This window comes from Danio rerio, chromosome 20 (assembly GCF_052040795.2).
Source record: "Danio rerio strain M-AB ecotype USA chromosome 20, GRCz13ab, whole genome shotgun sequence".
NCBI classification, from domain to species: domain Eukaryota; kingdom Metazoa; phylum Chordata; class Actinopteri; order Cypriniformes; family Danionidae; genus Danio; species Danio rerio.
Genome location: NC_141040.1, coordinates 49195326 through 49207500, shown reverse-complemented (window position 1 = coordinate 49207500; position 12175 = coordinate 49195326). Strand labels below are relative to the sequence as shown.

General features: G+C 32.9%; 1 protein-coding gene and 1 long non-coding RNA gene across 3 annotated transcripts in view; both read left to right on the top strand.

The window, feature by feature from the left end:
- klhl29 (kelch-like family member 29) overlaps positions 1-12175 on the top strand; it is a 611610-nt gene that overhangs the window by 390074 nt on the left and 209361 nt on the right. The window lies entirely within an intron of this gene.
- LOC147839462 (uncharacterized) lies at positions 6545-10910 on the top strand. Its single transcript, XR_015519207.1, has 2 exons — positions 6545-8421; positions 9165-10910. It is a non-coding gene; the product is annotated as an uncharacterized LOC147839462 (long non-coding RNA).

The following is a 12175-nucleotide window of genomic DNA, read 5'->3' as shown; positions in this document are numbered from 1 at the left end:
GTACTCTAAAACACTGTTGTGTAATACTGTAATGAAAAACTGTAGTTTCGTGTAAAAATATTAAAACTATTTTACGGTAAGGTTTCTATCCTATTTTAATAGTAAAGTGCTGGCAAACACAGCTGCTGTTTATTTTTTAGCATACATTTTATGTATTTTTTACAGTGAAATTACAATCATTTTTACAGTGTATGCACAATGTTAAAAAAATGGAAAAATGTTGCAGTAAAAATCTGTAACCTGGTTAACAGTACGTATCAATAGTATATATATATATATATATATATATATATATATATATATATGTATATATATATATATATATATATATGTATATATATATATATATATATATATATATATATATATATATATATATATATATATATATATATATATATATATATATATATATATATATATATATATATATATATATATATATATATATATATATATATATGTATGTATATATATATATATATATATATATATATATATATATATATATATATATATATATATATATATATGATGTGTAGTGTTCGTACTTTAAAACAGTGGTGTATAATTCTATAAATCAATTAAATACGATAGTTTACTCTAAAATTTCGAAATCTAGAAAATGTAAATATAGAACAATTTAGAAATATATTTTTCTATGGTAAAGATCTGAAACCACAGCTGCTTTTTCTTCACTGCACATTTTATGATTTTTTTAAACAATGTTATAAATGATATAATGCTATAAAAATGACAAATTCAATGTTAAAATGTGTAGTGTTAGCAGTTTAAAACGTATTATAAAAGTTAAAGTTCTGGCAACCACACCTGTCGTTTTTATACCATAAGTTTTATGGATTTTTTAAAAGTGTAAACACACTTAAAGGAATGACAACAATTTAAACAGTAGAAACTGTAAAAATGTAAAAATGCTGCAGTAAAAATTTGTAACCTGGTTAACAGTATGTTCCCGTAATATATAACATATATGTGTAGTGTTAGTACTTTAAAACACTGGTGTGTCATACTATAAACCAAACGAAATGCAGTGGTTTACAGTAAAAATTAAAAATGTATTTGAAGGTTTCTTCCATATTTTTAATGGTGAAGTTTTGCCAACTACAGCTGCTGTTTTTCCTTAAATTGTATATATTTTTAAAATGTACATAGACTGTAAAAAATAACTGTAAAGAATCTGTAACCTGGTCAATTAACTGTACATGACCTTAATGTATATGATGTGTGGTGTTAGTACTTTAAAACACTAGTGTGTAATACTATAAATTAATGAAATACGGTAATTTACTGTAATATTTAGAAATGTATTTTAAGATTTTGCTGTATTTTTATGTTAAAGTTCTGGCAACCACTGCTGTTTTTTTTATTATTATAAATGTTGTGTATTTTTAGACTATGTACATAAACTGTAAAAAAATTACTGTAATTTCAACGTAAAAAAAACTATAAAATGCTATGGTAAAAATCTGTAACCTAGTTCATTAACTGTACCTTTCCTTAATACATATGATGTGTGGTGTTAATATTTTAAAACACCAGAGTGTAATACTATAAATTAATGATATACAGTAGTTTACTGTAAAATTTAGGAAATTACTTAACGATTTTTACTGTGTTTTTAATTGTAAAGTTCTGTCAGACACGGCTTTTGTAATGTATTTTTTAACAATGTACATACGCAGTAAAAAATTACTTGAAATGTCAATCCAAAATAAAAAACTAAAAATGCTTCAGTAAAAATTTGTAACCTGGTTAACAATACCTTTCCTTAAAATATATGATGTTTAGTGTTAGTACCATTAAACACTGCTGTGTAATACTCTAAATTAATGAAGTATGGTAGTTTACTGTAAACTTTAGTGAACTACGTTACGGTTTCTACAGTATTTTTTTAATGGTAATGTGCTAGCAACCACAGCCGCTGTTTTTTTAACCATAAATTGAATGTTTTTTTTTTTTTTACTGTGTACATACATTGTAAAAAGTACTGTAATTTCAACGTAAAAAAAAAAAACTAAATTACCAAATTGACTGTTCTGTATTGAGTGTGTGTCTGCGAATGAGTATGTATGGGTGTTTTTCAGTACAAGGTTGCTGCTGGAAAGTCATCCATTGTGTAAAACATACGCTGGAATAGTTGGCAGTTCATTCCACAGTGGCAACCCCTGTTAAGTAAAAGGAATAAGCTAAAGGAAAATGATTGAATGAATAAAATAAAAGAACTGGTGTAATAAACGCACATGATGATGGTGCGGCGGATTTAGATGAATCCGCTTGATTCCTGCATGTTTAATGGCACAGCAGGTTTGCTTTTTTCCTTTTTTTTTTTTTTTTGCTTGATTCAGATCAAATGTCTTGAATAATAATGAATTATTAAGCAACTCCCTGTCTTGCGGTCTTTACCATTAGCAGATGCTGTTAATTAAAAGACACGATCTTTAGATCTCGCATATCATCTGGAAAATTTCTTTTTTTTTTTTTTTTTTGCTGGCTGCTGCTTTTGTTATGCGATCCTTTTTCAGTGCATTCGCTCCCACACACAGATTGAGTGTGTGAATATATTTGTAATATTCTGCGGCGAGCCCGAGGGGTTTGAAAAGGTCGTGGTTTATTTGGATATCTTCGATTTTTCTTTAGTGTTTTTCTCTCCATCCTAACTAAATGCAAGCAGGCAGCAGCAGTAAATGACTAAGAGAATACATCGAGCATTTCTGCTAATCTAATGTCTTATTCAGAAATTGAAAATTAAAAGAGTTATTTATTTATTTCTGGAGCTTTTGTTGCAGAGTAATAAGATACAATTGTGAAAGCAAGATTAGAAGTAATTAGAAATGCCGTGTTTTTCGATGATAACTAGTTTGAGTGATCTCTAAAGCAGGTTTTGTTTTGGCAGACCCAGGGGTCACCAGAAAACCATTTCATAGCACAACAGCTAACGCTTTATTCTCTCTGATTTAAGCAGAGTTCAAACTGAGCGCCGCTGTGAACAAAGATCATGATATCTATGCCACCTGCTGAAACTGCTGAGGGAAATACAAGCTTTTTATAACCGGAAATCAAAGTAACGGTGTGAAGATTTCACTGTTGTGCAGTTAATTTTATTTTTCATATTTAATTGTAGAATTTGATATATTGAATATGTCACTTATTATTATTTAACAAAAATTATTTCAATGTATGTTAAACACATAGGTAGATTAGTTTTAAAAATGTTATCAATACAATGACAGTTTAATTTTAATATTAAATAACCAACAAATTAGCTAAAATAATGTAATCATTATTTTCATATTTAATTGTATAAAGTAATATATTGAATGTGTCATTTATTAGATTTTTGAACTGAAAAATATAGGATTTGAATATATTTAAGAGGGTGACATGGTGACTTGGTGGTTAGCACTGTTGCCTCACAGCAAGACGGTCACTAGTTCAAGTCCCAGCTGAAACAGTTTGCATGTTCTCCTTGTGTTGGTGTGGGTTTCCTCTGGGTGCTTCAGTTTTCCACACAAAGACATGCGCTATAGGTGAATTGAGTAAGCTAAATTGTTCGTAGTGTATGAGTGTACGTATATAAATATGTGTGTGCGTATATATGTATACACACACACACACACATACATATTTGAGCCACAGGACACGTCCAGATTTCTTGTGGCGCGGAACATTTCCGAAAAAAGCGAGCAAGCGGGTGCGTGTATTTGTGTGTGCGTGTGTTTATGTGTGAATGAGGGAGAGCGTAATGCTGTGTGTCACTTGCTTGATGCTTTGTGTTTACAGACAGCTTGTTACAGGTGTGTGTGTGTGTTTATACTAGGGATGGGAAGATTAACCGATATGTATCGATACGCGGTCATGCGCGTGCACGATGCGAGTGCATCGGTTGAGCAGCAGAGGATGAATGAAATTTTGGAAGCAAATCGAGATGCATCGGTTTTTGCGAGATGCATCGATTATTCCGAGATACAGCTTATATTTTTAATATAGAATGTATTTTTTATTTATTAACAAGTGTTGTCAACCTGTTTTTGGCGCATAATTTAATCGACCTACATAAAGTAAGCCTTAGCAACGGATTTGCGGATGTGTACACTTTCACTACAACTCAGTGTATCAGGTGTGCGGATGAAGCTAGTGGAGCGCCCTCAGAAAGCGCGAGAAGCAAAACAAACATATTCCCCACTGAGTTTTAAATCTAAAGTATGGCAAGCAACATTATGGATTTAAGGATGGACGACATGACAGGACAGATGCAATTTGCAATATGTGCCGCGCATCTGTAAAATACGCGGGCAGTACGACTAATCTGAAATCTCACTTGAAGCGGCGCCACGGTGTTGTTGTGAAAGCATCTTCTAGTGTTTCTGCATCCCCGGCTTTCGCACTGCTTCAACCAGCTCCAAAAGTGGTGAGAAAAGCATTGCAAGTTTTTTTTCCATGCGCAACAGTTCTGCTCGCTCTACGCCAATAACGAATGCTATTGCATTGTTCATCTGCAAAGATATTCAGCCTAGTGTCACGGAGAACGAAGGTTTTAAACACCTCCTCCTGTTAATTTTTATTTAATTATAATAATAATAATAATATTAATAATAATAATGATAAAAATAATGGGTGTCACGGTGGCACAGTGGGTAGTTTGACCACCTCACAGCAAGAAGATTGCTGGTTTGTTATATTTTTATTGGCCTGTTGTTTACAGTGACAGTGATGTTTCAAAGCAGCATAACACTGCTAGTTCACAACCTTAAGTTTTGAATAATCAGTGGCAAAATATATCTTTGTAAAACTTGTTTTCATAGTTGAAAAGTTAAATCACAATTCTTGTTGTGCAATGCTTAACCTTTATGTTGAAAGAGTGCAAATATATACATATTTTTTTAATATATATATTGCACTTATACATTCTGTTTATCTTGAAAATACTTAAATAATATGTGCTATATGTTCTAAAATGGCCCTCTACTGTAAACTGACACTCTGGCTCTGAGAGAAGAGCCAGTTTGTAAAAAAGTCTTGGTTTTGCTTGGTTTATAAATAATCAAACTCATTCAATGGCACAGCATCCTCTTTCACATCATCTCATAAACTTGATCTAATTAGTTAGTGCTGAAATATCGCATCGTATCGTGATATGGGTGTGAATCGTATCGTGTTGCATCGCAATATGTCACAAATGTATCGCTAATATATCGGATCGTATTCTTTGTATCGAGATGCGTATCGGATCGGCATTATAGCTTAGATGCCCAACCCTAGTTTATACAGACAGCCCCCCTCAATATAAAACTGTGCTCCGTGATGTACCGAGATATCGAATTTAACCGAATCGATGGCATGAACCGAACCGTGAGACAAGTCTAGGTTCACACCTCTAATTTCTACATTAGAAGCATTGCCACCACAGCCAAGGAACATCCTATCTTACTGTGGCTCAACACGAACTCTACGGCAAACGCGTTGAGGAAAAAGCCACAAGCAGAAGTTGACAGGCCTTGAGAGTCTGGGTAAAAAAATTGCAGCCAAGGCAGCAGAGCTCAAGTTAAGAATAAAATAAAACTGACAATTTAAGTATAATGTTTTATTCAATTCAAGTAGTCACTTGTACATAATTATTTTCTAAGGTTCAAAATTTATACAGATTTTACATTTTTCTCTCATACTTCTGTCAGAATGGGTATGAAGTTGGCATTAAATTTTATTTGAAAGGGTATTAAAAAGGTCTTTAAAAGCCTTAAATTTCATTTGGAGGATCCCGGGGGTACCCTGTACAGTAAACATCTGTCATCTTCTCATCAGTGACCTGCATCTGAACAGTCTCTGGGTCAATGCTTGTAAAGATTTTGGACATCTTCTTGGACACTTATAAAGGGCACCTATGGTGAAAAATCAACTTTTAAAGCTGTTTGGAAAGACGTGTGTGTGTGTGTGTGTGTGTGTGTGTGTGTGTGTGTGTGTGTGTGTGTGTGTGTGTGTGTGTGTGTGTGTGTGTGTGTGTGTGTGTGTGTGTGTGTGTGTGTGTGTGTGTGTGTGTGTGTGTGTGTGTGTGTGTGTGTGTGTGTGCGTGCGTGAACTCATTGTTGCAACTCCACAAAAACTGCATCAAATACTGATTGGTAAAGTTCTTACTGTAGTATTTTTCACAAATGTTAAGATCTAACGTGAGATCTGCTTCCTGAGGCAGCCAAGGGCGGCGATTGAGGCATGTTGCTGACAGGCACGTGGAAACAGAGGGTGGGGATGACTAGCCTTAAAGGCCCAATGTAAAAAAACAGCAACAACTTTTTCCCTGCTTTAATACAAACACTTCAAACAGATATAATAAATACTCTACTGGGTGTTTTGAGCTGCAACTTTACAGACACATTCTGGGGTCACAAAAGACTTACATTAAATATGAAAAAATGGGTTACCTATGTGCACTTTAATGCTTCCAAACAGTTTGCTGCAATTATAAATCGCCCATGTCTTGAGGGAGTCCATTATGATGCGATTTACTTTCTATGTGGGGTTTGATTGGACAGGAATCACAGGACTGATTTTTCTAATCTGCATCGACAAGAAAAAATAAAGTAGCGACTGCAGGATGAACAAATGTAGTGGAGTAAAAGTAGCAATACTGCACTAAAAAATGTACTCAAGGGAAAGGGAAAGTACCCATTTTTAAAACGACTTAATAAATTACAATTTCTGAGCACATTTCTGCTGCTGTGGAAAATATTCCACTATCAGGACTGACTTTTTACCTGAAATAAATGTTCTTCAAAAACAATTATAATAACAATACCGCATTATTATATTTTTAATTACTCTCAAACTCAAAAATTACTTTATTTGAAAAATAAATAAATAATTAAACATCTGCTTGTCTTCATAAATGTGCTTTCTGGAAATATTTGAAAGTGATTTAGTTAAAGGGAGGTGCTGATGTTTCAGCAAGAATGCCATTTAATATGATATAATAACTTTTTTTTTTTCTTCAATCATTTAAAACTTCCTTTCTGGCACAGTGTGACAACACCAGAAACCCGAGTGGTTTCTTTCCAAGCGTAATGTGTTGCTGGATTATATTGTGTTTTTAATTACAGAGGATAGAGAGGAAGAGAAAAAAAAACCTGCATACTCCTGCTGCTTCATGCTGAGCGGAGATGCAAACATATTCACCACTGAACCTAAAGAGCAGCCCATCAAATATAATTTAACACTTTAAATGGATCTGGGTCTGCGCTGTGTGTTTGTACATGGCTAAGTTGTGGCCGTGCTCGGAAAATAATTGCTTATTGCATGAGCTAATTGCTGCGATTAATTCAGTTAATGAGTTCCTGAATTAGTCAGATAAATGCGTTTGTGTGTGTGTGAGTGTGATTGTGTGTGCGGGCTTTGCTTGTCAATTATGCATTTTGGTCACGATTAGCCTCTCCCTCAACCTAGATGAATCGGTATTAGAACATAACGTTGCCTTGTAAATGAGTTTATTTTTTAATTTACTGGGTACTCGAGCAGAAGTGGGGCCAAGACCACTAATGAAAAATATATGCAGTAAATTAAAGATGCGTTATGCATTTCATTCTTCATTGTTTAGATATTTTTTGACATTATTAACTCTTTAACTTGAACTTAAGAGTTAAGTTTAAGTGCCAATTCTCACTATTAACTAGTTGTTACTAATAATACTAATAAGGAATAATTAAAGTACTAATAAGTTATTACCTGCCTGTTATTAAGATATCTGCTGTTTATTTTACTTATAAAGTTCATATTGTGCTCAATTTTATTCTTATCATCACTCAAAAAAAAAACATGTTTGCTACTTGTTTAAACTGCCTATTTAAGTGAGCTGAAACAAAAATTTTGTACATTTTTGGGGGGAAACTTAATTGTTTTATGTTCAGTCCACTCAAATTTGTTAAATTAATCAATTAGTTTTGGGACAACATGAATGAATTGTGTTGAAGCCTGCATTTTTTACAGTGGATAAGGGCTACACAATACTGGGAAAATATGCCATATTGTCGTTGATTGTTACGAAACTGTATTTCTTTCAATATAACTAACTTACAAAATGCTGATTAATGATTTTTTTTCTAAAAGGTGAGCATAACAAAATAAACAGGTAATAGATTTTTTATTCTTGAGCCAATAAAATAAATAAATAAATGAAAAGATGTCAAGCACTGAAAAAAATTTGGGGTTCGACAAAGTCGATTTGTGTTGGTTTTTTGTTTTGTTTTTTTGTGTTTTTTTTACAAATTTTTGACATTATTAACTATTTAACTTGAGCTCAAGAGTTTAGTTTAAGTACCAATTCTTCCTATTAACTAGTGGGTTATCACTAATAAGTACTAATAAGTTATTACCTGCCTGTTATTAAGATATCTGCTGTTTATTTGTACTTATAAAGTTCATATTGTGCTCAATTTTATTCTTATCATCACTCAAAAAAAAAAGATGTTTGCTACTTGTTTAAACTGCCTATTTAAGTGAGCTGAAACAAACATTTTGTAGTTTTTTTGGGGGGAAACTTTATTGTTTTATGTTTAGTCCACTTAAATTTGTTAAATGAATCTATTAGTTTTTGGACAGCATGAATGAATTGTGTTGAAGCCTGCATTTTTTACAGTGGATAAGGGCTACACGATACTGGGAAAATATGCCATATTGTCGCTGATTGTTACGAAACGGTAATTCTTACAATATAACTAACTTGCAAAATGCTGATTAATGATTTTTTTTCTAAAAAGTTAGCATAACAAAATAAACAGGTAATAGATTTTTTATTCTTGAGCCAATAAAATAAATAAATAAATAAATGAAAAGATGTCAAGCAATGAAAAACATTTCGATTTGTGTTTTTGTGTGTGTGTGTGTGTGTGTGTGTGTGTGTGTGTGTGTGTGTGTGTGTGTGTGTGTGTGTGTGTGTGTGTGTGTGTGTGTGTGTGTGTGTGTGTGTGTGTGTGTGTGTGTGTGTGTGTGTGTGTGTGTGTGTGTGTTTTACACATTTTTGACATTATTAACTCTTTAACTTGAGCTCAAGAGTTTAGTTTAAGTACCAATTCTTCCTATTAACTGGGTTATCACTAATAAGTACTAATAAGTTATTACCTGCCTGTTATTAAGATATCTGCTGTTTATTTTACTTATAGAGTTCATATTGTGTTCTATTTTAGTCTTATCATCATTTAAAAAAAAAAGTTGTTTGCTACTTGTTCAAACTGCTTATTTAAAAAATTGGGAGATTTTAGGGGAGGAAACTTAATTGTTTTATGTTCAATCCACTTAAATTTGTTATGTTAACTTAGTTGTTTAGACTTGTGTTGGGACAACATGAATGAATTGTATGGAACCCTGCATTTTTTACAGTGAGTGCTCCGGTTTCCCCCACAGTCCAAAGACATGCGCTACAGGTGAACTGAATAAGCAAAAACTGACCATAGTGTATGTGTGATTAATAAAGGTACCCCTGGTTAATAAAGGGACTAAGCTGAAAATAAATTGAATGAATGAAAACATATAAATAAAATGAAGAAATAAAAAAAAAATTAATACCACCCTAAAACTTTACACTCATTACTATAATATGAATATATCATTAGCTGAGGATGATTGCGTCAGCATTTATTATTTGCATCTGTGTTTTTCTGTGTCTGCGAGATCATCATCATCATCCTCATAACCTCCCACTGCATTCATCACTGCTGGTCTGTGTCCTACAGTCAGCGCTAACTGCATTTTGTCACAATCTATAAACTTTAATCCAGCAGCAAAACAAGATCAGCTGTGACAGATGGAAATAACCCCGTTTATATGAGATGAATTCAAACGAGATTGCAAAAGCGCTGTACATCACATTACCCATCAGGCCTCTCGCACTGCTGCTTTCAGGGACTTCACAATGTCAGAGATTCTTCTTGTTTTAATATCGGCTGATTAGATCATATTTGACGAGTATATTGAGTGCTTCTATTTAGACTACATTGCAGTGCCCTCCACTAATATTGGCACACTTGGTATATACCAAGTGCATATTAAAGACTATTATTATTAGCCATCCCGTGATATTTTTTCCATCATTCATTCATTCATTTTTCTTCGGCTTAGTCCCTTATTTTATCAGCGGTCACCACAGTGGAATGAACCACCAACTATTCCAGCATATGTTTGACACAGCAGATGCCCTTCCAGTCACAACCCAATACTGGGAAACACCCATACACTCTCACATTCACACACACACTCATACACTACAGCCAATTCAATTCATCCAATTCACTTATAGCGTATGTCTTCGAGTTATGGTGGAAACCAGAGCACCCGAAGGACCAACACAGGGAGAACATGAAAGCTCCACACAGAAATGCCAACTGACCCAGCCGGATATTGGCTACAGAATTAACCACTGTTTACCAATGATTGGCCTAATTAACTAATTATTATTAATTGACCAGTTTAAGCCTTGAAGTTATATGTTAAGCTGAATACTAGGATCTTTTAAAATAACTAGAAACATATTATGTACTGTCATCATGGCAAAGACTTATTATGTAGTTATTTAAACTATTTTGTTTAATAATGTTGTGAGATATTTGGAAAGATAACAATTTTGCAGGAGAGCTAATCATTTTTACTACATAAGCAGTGAAGACAATGAAGAATAATGACTTGTTTGTTTAACCTTTTGATCTTTTACTAAAAAAAAAAAAAAACTAATTTCACGTGTGTGTCATTGAAAAGAATAAGTATTAAGTTACAAAAATAAAGTTGTAAAAAACAGCTAAATAAATTTGTGACTTTTTGAGTAGCAAAAAAAAAAAAAAAAAAAACATCTCCAGGAAACACAGATGGATAATTGCAAAAGTTTTCAAAAAAGTAAAAAAAAAAAAAAAAAAAAACAGACATATTTGAGGGTTTTTCAAGCGTGAACAGCCTTTTAAGTATCGTACAACAAAATTTCAATTATATTCTGGTCAGGACTTAGACTAGGCCACTCTGAAGTCTTTATTTTGTTGAAGAATGAAAAAGCAAAGGAATAAGAAAGCAATAATGGGTCAAACACTTTTTCACATCACTGTATGTATATGGAAATATAAAAAAAGAAACAAAAATTCAAAAGGGGGCTAATAATTTTGACTTCAACTGTGTGTATATATATATATATATATATATATATATATATATATATATATACATTTATTCATTCATTCATTCATTTTTTTGGCTTAGTCCCTTTATTAATCTGGGTTTGCCACACAGCAGATTGAACTGCTAACTTTAACTTCTTATATATATACAGTTGAAGTGAGAATTATTAGCCCCCTTTTGAATTTTTGTTTCTTTTCTATATTTCCCAAATGATGTTTAACAGAGCAAGAAAAATTTCATAGTATGTCTGATAATATTTTTTCTTCTGGAGAAAGTCTTTTGTTACAGCTAGAATAAAAGCAGTTTTAAATTTTTTAAAAACCATTTTAAGGACAAGAATTATTAGCCCCTTTAAGCTATATTTTCTTTCGATAGTCTACAGAACAAACCATCGTTATACAATAACTTGCCTAATACCCAAACCTGCCTAGTTAACCTAATTGACCTAGTTAAGCATTTAAATGTCACTTTAAGCTGTATTGAAGTGTCTTGAAAAATATCTAGTAAAAGATAAAATAAATCAGTTATTATAGAAATGAGTTATCAAAACTATTATGTTTATGTTAATTGTGTTAAAAAATATCTCTGTTAAACCGAAATTGGGGGAAAAAATAACAGGGCGGCTAATAATTCAGGGGGGCTAATAATTCTAACTTTAACTGTATAAATAGTTGGTAACTCTGGTACTGTATTGTTATGTGTATTATGTTCACGGTTGTATTTGTCACTCTGGAAGTGGTTTGTGGTTATTCTGAGCTGGAGAGTCAGGAGATGTTGTGGACTTGATGTTAGTCTGATAGTATATCAGATCCTGATCTCTGAACTCGCAGTGACAAACCTGCTGCCGCAACGCAACCTTGATGGATTTCACTGCTGGCCTTTTCTCACCTCAGTTCTGTTCACTCGCTAGAGATCTGCTCTCATGAGGCCGTGTGTGTGTGTGTGTGTGAGGATTTCTGTGTGTGTCTATGTTAATTTATGTGTGGTGTGTATTTTGTGTGTGTGTGTGTGTGTT